Source organism: Psammomys obesus, unplaced genomic scaffold (genome assembly GCF_907164565.1).
Source record: "Psammomys obesus unplaced genomic scaffold, mPsaObe1.curated_primary_1811, whole genome shotgun sequence".
NCBI lineage: Eukaryota > Metazoa > Chordata > Mammalia > Rodentia > Muridae > Psammomys > Psammomys obesus.
This window is the reverse complement of record NW_026596088.1, coordinates 4,012,646-4,022,993: the sequence shown is the minus strand read 5'-3', so window position 1 is coordinate 4,022,993 and position 10,348 is coordinate 4,012,646. Positions and strand designations below refer to the sequence as shown.

The 10,348-nt window shown below is 42.5% G+C and overlaps 1 pseudogene; it reads right to left on the bottom strand.

The window, feature by feature from the left end:
- Window positions 1–209: 209 nt before the first annotated feature.
- On the bottom strand, window positions 210–4,234 carry LOC129691531 (40S ribosomal protein S8-like; annotated as a pseudogene).
- Window positions 4,235–10,348: the final 6,114 nt, after the last annotated feature.

Here is a 10,348-nt window from a genome sequence, read left to right as displayed (position 1 = left end):
CCGGGCACTCCCAGCACAACTTAAAGGCAGTACACTATCACAGAGTCTCTTCTTAGCCATCTTTATTGCTTCACCTCTGTGGGGGAGAGGTTTTATAAATTTGGTAAGTTTCTAGGCTTCCTGAGACTTGTGAGTTGACTTTAATTCTGAATCTTTTTTTTTTAAATAAAACAATAAATACCTTTATTACATGAGCTGTGAACAACGATTTATTTGCCTTTCTGGGCTTTGATATTCCTCAGAGAGAAGTCCAGCTCCTTGCCTCCTAGTACATAGCCATCTGCTCGGCCGCACTGACCAGGTCTTGAGGCAATACAGGCAAGAAGCTTGCCCTGCTGGAACGGCTCCTCCAGGACACTGCTGATTTTGGTGTTCTTTTTTTTCTCTCTCTCTCTCATCATATTTCTTCTGAATTTTCTTTGATCATTTGTTTGTTTAAAATTTCTTCCTCCTCAGGAGTCGGGTTGGCCCACTCCCTTCTTGCAGCCCAGTGCATAGTGAGACTCTCACATAATGCAGTTCTTCACCAGGGTCTTTGGCGAGGACAAGCTCCCTGTTGGATGCATTGTAGACAACGTCGTTGATCCTTATTTTGTATTTTGTGAATACAATCCTCAGAGCCCCAGGAAACTGCCACCTCAAACTCGGACTGTGTGTATGCAAAGGGCCAATCTTCATGTTGGAACCAGGCCATCCCAGCTCATCCTTCCGCTTCTTGTAGTAGGGCTTTCTCTTACCTCCAGTCTTGTGGCGCTTGCGCCAGTTGTCCCCAAGAGATGCCTATCACTAAGCTCTGGCTGGAAAGAGGAAAACTAATTCTGAATCTTAAAGAGCCTTCCTCTAGGATGTAATGTTTCAATATTTTGGAAACTGCTACATTACAATTTCTTATTTGATATTTCATACCCAAGCAGAATTTCCATAAGAGAGCTTCTTCCAGGTAAAAGAGAAAGCTACGTTTTCTAGAGTAGTCAAAATATGATCATAGCAATTATAAAACACAGGTTTTTGGATGCTCCAGAAAGAAAGATACTTCAAAGAATTTAAGAATTCATCTTACAAAGATGAATTCCATTTCTTTTAGTCTGGAGCTAGAGGACTCATCATAGTCTCTTTACCATATGACCAAGAACATGCAATTGAGGAACTCAATAGTGAGGAGTCTCTGTCTCTCTCTCTCTCTCTCTCTCTCTCTCTAGTGTGTGTGTGTGTGTGTGTGTGTGTGTGTGTGTGTTGGTTGATTGTGAATTCCTAAGCAATTTCCATTTCTATAATAATTCAGTGGGTCTTTTTTAAGGCTTTAGATCAACTTAAAGATTGTACTTTCTAGAACCCTAAGTCTTCAGGGGGTGTTGTCTTTCTCTTATTAATAGACAATAAAAGGCAAAGATTATCTGGAGCCATTTTTTAACCTATTTATTCACTGTCATTATGGGCAGGGAGGAACTATAGGACAGGAGGAACCGTTATAGTTGGAAACTACATTTGCCAAGCAGATTCCAAGGTAGGTGTGAGGCAAGGAATGATACACCCCAAAAAAGATGGCACAATTTGAGGTCACTGTAATTTTAGGCAGTTGAAGTCATAATTAAGCAAAAAGCTACCAGTATACAGATGCTGAGTAGAGGGCATTGATGAGCAAAAGCGTCAATAAAGAGCAAGAAAGTAGTAAGTCAGCAATGAGCTGGGGTAGGGAACAGTGCATTTCTGAGAGAGTGGCAAGAGCGCCTGTTGTCTCTAGAACCACTGAACCCCAAGAGGCCTCATTCCAGAATGCCAGGCTTTACTCTAAGAACGGGCAGCCTGAGAACTGACTGGGATTCCTGTCCATCTTAACTTTCCGGGTGGCCTTGTTACAAGCTGCAGTATTCCATCAGTTTGAGTGTGCAATAGGTGGATTTCTCAGACACAGTGTACAAGCTTATACTTTCAGATTCCTGGTACATATCACTAAATTACTTTTCAAAAAAATTTTATGTAAAATTTCTTTCTCCTACATATCTAAGTGATGTTGTGTAAAATTTGCTCCCTTATTATTGCTGATTGGCTAATAAAGAAAGGCTGGAGCCTGTAGCTGGGCAAAGTAGAAGTAGGTAGATCTTCTGTTCCCAGGTTAGGGGACTCAGGTAGAGACCATGAGGCTTGGAGAAGTGGGATGTGATGAAGAGAGAGGAGGAAGAAGGTGGAGAAAGAGGACATAGCCTGATGGAACATATCCAGCCCAGAAAGGATGACTTATTGGCAAGTAACTTGGGGAATGCAGCTGGGAAGTAGACAGACTTGCTTAGAAAATAAGTTTAATTCATACCTGCCCAGTTATTGTGCTAAAACTGTTTAAATAAATCTATAGTTTTTTGTCTTAATTATTTTTTTTTGACGGGGAGAGCTAGCTGGGTCACAGAATAGCCCTCAAGAGTTTAATAAACATTTAACATACAGTATGTAATGTAATAAACATTACATACAGTTGTATGTAAATTTTAGGGAGCTTCTACAGTAGTAGGTTCCTATACAAATTTTGGAAAGGTCTTTAGTGTTAGTTGTCCTTCCCCATATTCCTTCCACTACCATGACCTCCCATCCCCCTAGCTCCAACATAAACACATCTTGACAACATTATTTACAGTGTATAGCACTGCATTCTACATCCCCTTCACTGAAACAAAGGTTTAGAGTTTTAAGAGAATCTGAAAACTATTAGATTGCTATCCACCAGAAGAAAACGAGATTGTAAAAGCATAGATGAATGCCTGATCTATAGAGCAAGAGGGCAGAGAAGTCTGCCACTTGCCATCTCTGCAATTAGGTCAGGTCTTCTTGTGATGACAAGGAAAAAATCTAATTCAAGCTGGCTTAAGTGGGTAGGAATAATTTATAAGTGCAGATGACTTGGAAGTGAAGAAAGTGGTGGATTTCAAGTATGGGTAATGGCAAACCCTTGACACTTGCCTCAGCTTTCTGATGGTTGAAGCTTTGAAGAGTCAGGTCAAGCACATGTCATGTGTTTCCCCTTGAAACCAAGTATAGAAAGACTCCAAATTCTTCTACCTACTCCATCTTCATGAGCTGAGAAAGTTAAAGTTTTAGTCTATATGGAGTAGGCAAGTATGTGCGGATGATTGGCAGTCTCACCTTAAGGACAGAGGGGCCTCAGGACACTCTTCTCAGAGAAACAAACCAATAATGAAAAGCTTCCAGGGTGTTTTGTCATTTATATTTACAAAATTCTTTCTTTCATCTTATTTTTTGTTTCCATCATAATACTTTTATTGATTACTTGGGAATTTCACATAATGCACTCTGATTGTGCGCACGTCCCACTGTTCCCATGTCTGGCCCCCTCCCTTGTGACCTCCCCTAAAAAGAAAGAAAGAAAAAAGAGAAAGAAAGGAAGAAGAAAAAGAAAAGAAGGAAGGAAGGAAGAAAGAAAGAAACAAAGAACAAGGGAAGGAAGGAAAGGGAAACAAACAAGTCCATTTCCTGTTGTCTATACACTCACTGGAGAATGGTCAAACTCCCAGTGGCCAGTCCCTTAAGGAAAGTTGAGTCCTTTTCCACCCACACCCTCACCAGAAGCCATCAGTTGTGAAGAGCTACATTTCAGCTCCCCCATCACACATGTTTAGAGTTCTCTTTGATGGCTTCCTTTTATTTATTTGTTTATTTGTTTGTTTTACATCCTCACTGCAGTTTCTCCTCTCTCCTCTCCTCAGGGTCCTTAGCCCCCTCTTCCATTCCTCCCATCCACTCCTACTCCACTTCATTTTAGAAAAGGGCAGGGCTTTTCATATCAACTAGCCCTGGCAAATCAAGTTGCACTAAGACTAAGCTCATCTTCTTCCATTGAAGCTAGAGAAGGCAACCCAGTAGGAGGAAAGGGTCCCAAAGGCAGGCCACAGAGTCAGAGGCAGATGGCTTCATTTTTAGGCTGTTACTCTTTGGAGGGAGAAGACTTAGGGTAGAGGTAGTGGATGTCACAGCAGCCTTCTATGTTCCTTTTTTTTCAGCTGTGCGTCTGAAGTCATCAATACCACTCCAGGATTGGCTTCTTTGCCCTATACAGTCAGCAAGCTCCTGGGCTTCTACATGGCTTCTGGCAACAGCGTAGACCACATACACTCACATGGTCTCCAGCATCAGCATGTGCCAAAGACCTCTGCTTGGAATTAGGCGGGAGTAAGACCAGTGGAATTTAACATGGCCCTCTGCCAAAGCATGGGCCACATACCAGCATGGCCTCTGGGAGAAGTATGTGCCACAGAGATCTTTCAAGGGAGGTCCAAGTTAGTAAATGGCCCATCCTTCATCTTGAACATTCTGTTGCTGTTCAGAGCCAGGGAGATCATCTTGTTGAGCAGCTTGTTCTGGAGCTGAGTCAGCACAAGCTCCAGGCTGCTGCACACCATCCTGCCGACCCTACTGGGTAACAACCTGCTCCTCCATCAACCGTAGCCTTCTCTTACACCCATCACAGCTGCACACTCTGCTTCCGCATCTTTCCCACCTCTCCATCACATATTTATTTGTTGCAGTGGCATCGAAAGCTGCAGTGTATCACACAGTATACCCCCTTGCCTAAACACCTTTACATGGAAATGTTCATTGCAATGAGTCATTTGTCTGGCTCAAGGCCACTGTCTTCTACCACACAATCAATACTGGACCATTGCAGAGATGCTGTTCAGATATCCTGCTGTTGCCTAGAGTCATTGAGTTCCTACAGTTCTGATTTTGTAGAACTGGCCCCATCATGCACTCCATAAACTCATAGATGGACTAGATGTTGGGGTGGACCAACTCAAAGCCCTGGATCTGGGCCTAGGTGGTAGCTGAGTTGGTCAGCTGTGCCACCCTCTTCTTTTCTTTCTTAAGACAGGGTCTCACTAAGTAGCCCTGGCTGGCCTTGAACTCATTAGACATATACTTGTCTCAGTTCTGGGGTTACAGGCATGTGTCACTATACCCACTGTAGTAATTTAATTTCATACATCTTCTACAATGTAGACACTAGTCTTCAATATTGCTAAGTTACATGCTGGGGCAAAAAAAGAATGGACAGACCTGCAGGTGCAAAATGTGAAGTCGAAGGTCAACAAAGAAGATGATGCATAAGTGGGAGAGATGAAGGAGCAATGCATCGAAACTTCTTTAAGTATCTTGCATTTCTGTGAGCATCGAACTCACGGACTGACACATTCTAGGCAAGCACTCTTCCATTGAACTACACCCGGCCACAGTATCACTTATTATTTAAATTTTATTTATTTATTTGTATTTGTGTGTATGTGCGTGTGTGTGTGTGTGCATGCGTGAGTGCAGGAATGTACATGTCGTGCCATGCATGTGAAGGTCAGAGGGCAACTTTCAGGACCTGGTCCTCTCTTTTTACCATGCAAATTCGGGGACACAAACTTGTCACCTGCTGGTGGCAAGTGCCTTTACCCACTGAACCATCTAACTGACTGAATCCCCCACACACACCAAGTGTTACTTTTTATAACATTAATAATATCTGCTACTTGGGTGGGGAATGAAGGTTGATGATTCACTGAGGTTGACAGGCCGCCATTTGTTACATCATCTAGTATTGCAATAGAGCAAATGGATCTTGCTCTGCATCCTCCCCACCAAACACACACATGGCACAAGAAGATAAAGGAAGCCAGTCTTGTTGTTTCAAGATATTCTTGCTAAATAAAATATCTGCCCTTGAGTGCCCAGGATATTTTAAGTCAACCCTGCCTTGACTTTTCTTTTCCTGCAAAAAACAGTGTCTACCGGACTATCACATACTCTTGAAAATTCCTTCACTGTGTGAAACACGCTAGGCTGGCAGTTCCCTTGAGAAATGTTTGAATTTGGAATGAGTGCCCAGGCCTCTGTTGTCAGAGCTTCAGTGAAGAGGACCCTGTCCCCAAGGTGCCTTTCCCTGGAAGAACTTCCTCTGAGCCCCTATGGGGGAGCAGTTAGTTTTAACTCTGTGTTTCATTGGTCAGACAATCATGTTCTGTAGAGAATCAGTCAGCTTTTCCCTCATGCTTCTACATTTGTTTTCCAAAGAAAACAAACCTGAGTCTCCCTTAGGGTGCTTGGAATCTCTCTTCCCATGCTACAAAACATATTTCTAAGGGGGCACAAATCTATCCCTCATGGCCCACACCATCTACTGGGGGTACACAGAAGCACATATAAGCTGGGATGTTTTGGTTTGAAAGGGCCAGCTACAAAAATAGTAAAAACCCTAGAGAACCAGAGAGAAGAAAATTTTGCCCAGGGATTTTGGAAACTTTGCAAAATCCAGCACTGAAAAAAATTTGCAAAATGAATATGAAGTGTGTATGAATTGGGGGAACACATAATAGTTCAAATTTAGTTGAACATATAATGTGTGCTAGTTGCTGTCCTAAGTGAGATATAGGTGTTGCATGCACTACTCACTCACACTTAAAATATTAATTCATGTAATTCTTCCAATGACCGAATGAAATGCTGATCTGCTCTACAGAAGGGAAGACCAAGAGACACCAAGTTACTGGCTTGAAGTCACACTATAAGATCTGTTAGACCTAGAATTGTAATTTTGACATTTGACTTAAGAACTTGTGTTTCTAACCTCTTTACCTTATTACCCCCAAAGCAGTAGGATCAATAGAATCAATGGTAAAGTGGTATCATGGTGGTTTTAAAATACAATCAAATCCTTGGTTATTCTTTCCTGCTACTGGCAGGGGATGGGCTAGACTTGGTGACTTGCTTCCAGTGGACAGAATAAAGTTAAAGCAGCAGTGTGTGACTTTGAAGACCCGGTTACAGAAATCACCACAGATATTATACACCATGTGTACAAATCTGGGTCCTAGAAATGAACAGAATTGAGGTACTAGGTCTATGTGAATAGAAGGGGCTTTCATTAGTGTAACTTACAGACTGTAGCTCAGCTAGTTCAACATGGCTGTCTTCCGAAGGAAAGCTCAAGAATATAGTACTTGTTCAGTCTACAAGGCTGAATGTCTCAGCTGGTCTCCACTATACATCAGAATTCTGAAGAAGTAGGCTCTACTGCCAGTGAAGAAATGCCTCAGCAGCAGGACATTTAACCTGACAGTGCGAACGGTGGTAAGCAGACAAAAAGCAAAAGTTTATTCCATGTCCTTGATATAGACTGTCTATATAAGAAGATGTGGTCCAGATTTAGGATGGGTCTTCTGACCCCAAGTGATCTGGATTAAGAAAAACGTCTCACAGCTGTGCCCAGCTGCTTGGGTTTTTAGTTAATTACAGACGGACAGCCTAATTGACAACAAAGAATAGCTATCACACGTCCACCCCCTGTCAACTCGACACATAGTCCTATCTCCTTATGCCATGCTTAATTTCCAAATGAAAGCAATAACCAGGTTATAAGTATGCCTAACACAATATAACTATCCTCCGCATTATATAGTTAGGAAGAGCTGGCAGTGTCCCTTGAGAGACATTCTTTTAGTTTCTCATAGCTTAAATATGAATAACCACGGATGTTATATCAACTGATGTTACATTACAGGATGAATAAGTTGAGGGAAGAAAACACAAATATCTGCGCAAATACATTTAAAAAATATGACGGAAACACTCATGTCGGTTATAATCCTCATTCTGCAACTGGCCACGTGCCCTTATTTATTGGTATTTATACTACTCTCCTCTGCTACCCATTCTGTATTTCCTCCACCCTCAGCAAGCACCTCAGCAGGTATGGGCGCTTTTCCTGGAGGAGTAAACAAGACCTTCATCCATGATGGGTCTGGGCCCTTTGTCATCTTGTCTGTGTTAGGCTGTTGTAGTTTCCCCTTGACTTTAATCATAGGAAATCGTAGTAGCAACAGATGTCCTAAAGCAGCGATCCTCACCCTCCCTACTGCTGTGACCCTTTAACACAGTTCCTCACTTTGGGGTGACTCCCAACCAAAAATTTATTTTTGTTGCAACTTCATAACTGTAATTTTGCTAATGAGTCATAATGTAAATATATGGTACGCACGATATCGGATTCCCCCATAGCTGTCATGACCCACAGGTTGAGAACCACTGGCCTGAAGTACCTGCTGTACAGCAAGCATAAACTTCCTCTCCTCCATTGTACAGAAGCAGTCTAATTTCCTGATGGTGATCTGGATCAGTCACTCAGACCAACGTTGTTATTCCTTTCTTAGTCTGTTGACTGAAGGACGTCAGAAGCCAGGAAAACATCTGAGCTTCCAGTTCAATAGAATGTTTGTTGTATCTGTAGGCTGGAATGCTCCCCAATCTCTAACCAAAATTTCTAGGCCAATAGAATTTAAGGTCATGGGAACAGGAACCAAACTTTTTCTTGGAGGGAAAATTGAGTGTAAGTATTCCTCTTTCTACCACTTTATTCTTGGACTCATGATCCTGTCTTTGGGAGAAACAGTACCATATATTGGATGCAGATTCAAAGGACATACTCCGTTTTGGAGGACCCTACACCAGCCCTCCAGGCTACTGCCACCTTGTCAGTCTGGTAACTGTTGTAGGTGTTGGTGAACTGTCAAGTCTGGTCCAGTTATTTAACAAACTCATCCCTACAGTTCTGTTCTTCTAGAACCACTACTGTTACTGTTAACTCCTGTCTTAGTTACTGTTCTATTGCTGTGAAGAGAGGCTATGACCAATACACCTTATAGAATGACACGTTGGACTGGGCAGGGCTTGTTTACACTTTCAGAGGGTTAGTCCATGACCATCAGGGCAGGGATGGGAGACATGCCACTGGAGAAGTAACTGAGGGTTTAAAATCTGATCTGTGAGCAGGAGACAGGGAAGAGATTTGGCCTGGAAAGAGTTTTTGAAACCTTGAGATCCACCCACAGTGACAGACCTCCTCCATCAAGGCTACACCTCCTACTCCTACCTAAACAGTTCTTCCAACTGGAACCAAACATTCAAATATCTGCACCATTCTCATTCAAACCATCACACCATGGCTACCAGGTTTGGTGGCACATGACTGCAATAGTAGAATATAGGAAGCTGATGCAGGAAATTCATGAGGGGAGAAGAGCCTGGGCTCCATGGAAGGACACTGTCTTAAAGTTAAAGACCCAACATGGTTTATTCATTCCTCTCTCTTGTGCATATCTCACTGTGGAAAAAAAGGTAGCAGCTCCCATGATGTGTGAACACTCAGGCTACTATATGGAGAAGCCTAGAAAGTGAGGGCTGTGTGCTTCCAACAGTTGTGCTAAGTTTAGAGTATATTTTCTGGCCCTGGTAAAGCCTTTGGATTATTCAACTCTGAGGGAGTATTTTGTCTGCAACCTTGCAGGATCACAACTAAGCTATTCCATACTCTGACCACACACTGAGGCTGGGGAGAAAAAAGTGTGCTAACTTTGGGGGTAATTTGTTATATGGCAATAGCAGGTAACCGAAACAGGCATAAGAGCATCTGGAGTCTTTGATGAACATTGGTAGGCAGTGTTTGGAGATGGAAGTTCAGAGTTTATAGAGAACTAGCAATGAGAAGTGAGGTAGTTAGGGTAAGTTATAAAGCATGATGGCCATTCTGCAACCTCAAATTCACCAGGCCAGCTTCACAAAAGCAACACTCTGCAGCTCCCGACTCCTCCCACATCCAGCCAGAAAACACCTCCATTTCTATAACTTCTTGCTTGGGTGGCTTATTGTATGCTTAGTACATTAATCTTCACTGTGCATCCATTTGTGGACATGCTTTTCTTTTCATCGAAGGCAAGTTCCTGAGGTGCCAGGGTTACGTTTTATCCATCTTCCTGCACACAATTCTCCGGTCACCACAGTAGCCCTGTAAATGTTTGGGAGATAAATACTGTCCACTCTGAAACCATGTGGCTGATGGATTGACTCTCATTCAATTCCAGCCAGCACGCTCTTTTCTTGGTTTTAGTTTGGAGAATAACATCCGTGAGAAGGATAGATTGAGACCCAAGAGGCAAATGAGTTTAAAGTACCGATAGATATCCTGGATGCTTTAACATACTGCTGAGAAATGATGAATTCCTACACAGACTCCTGCATGCTGCATAAGAGAATTTAATAGGGGCCCGATGGAGACAGAACAATAAGCCAGGGATGTGCTTGGGGGTGAGTAAGGCTGCCTGCCAATGGTAGCATACATCATCGCAAGCTGTGTTTCCTATCTAACAGTTAAGTTAATCCTCCCTTTCTGCCTTGTTGTCTGATAGTTGCCCATGTCCTGCACATAGAATATGTTTAATGCACATTTATTAAGTGAAAGATTGCTGATACAGATTACAATGAATATTCATGACACTGCTTCCCAAGGCTCCAGGAAATAAGGGGTTAG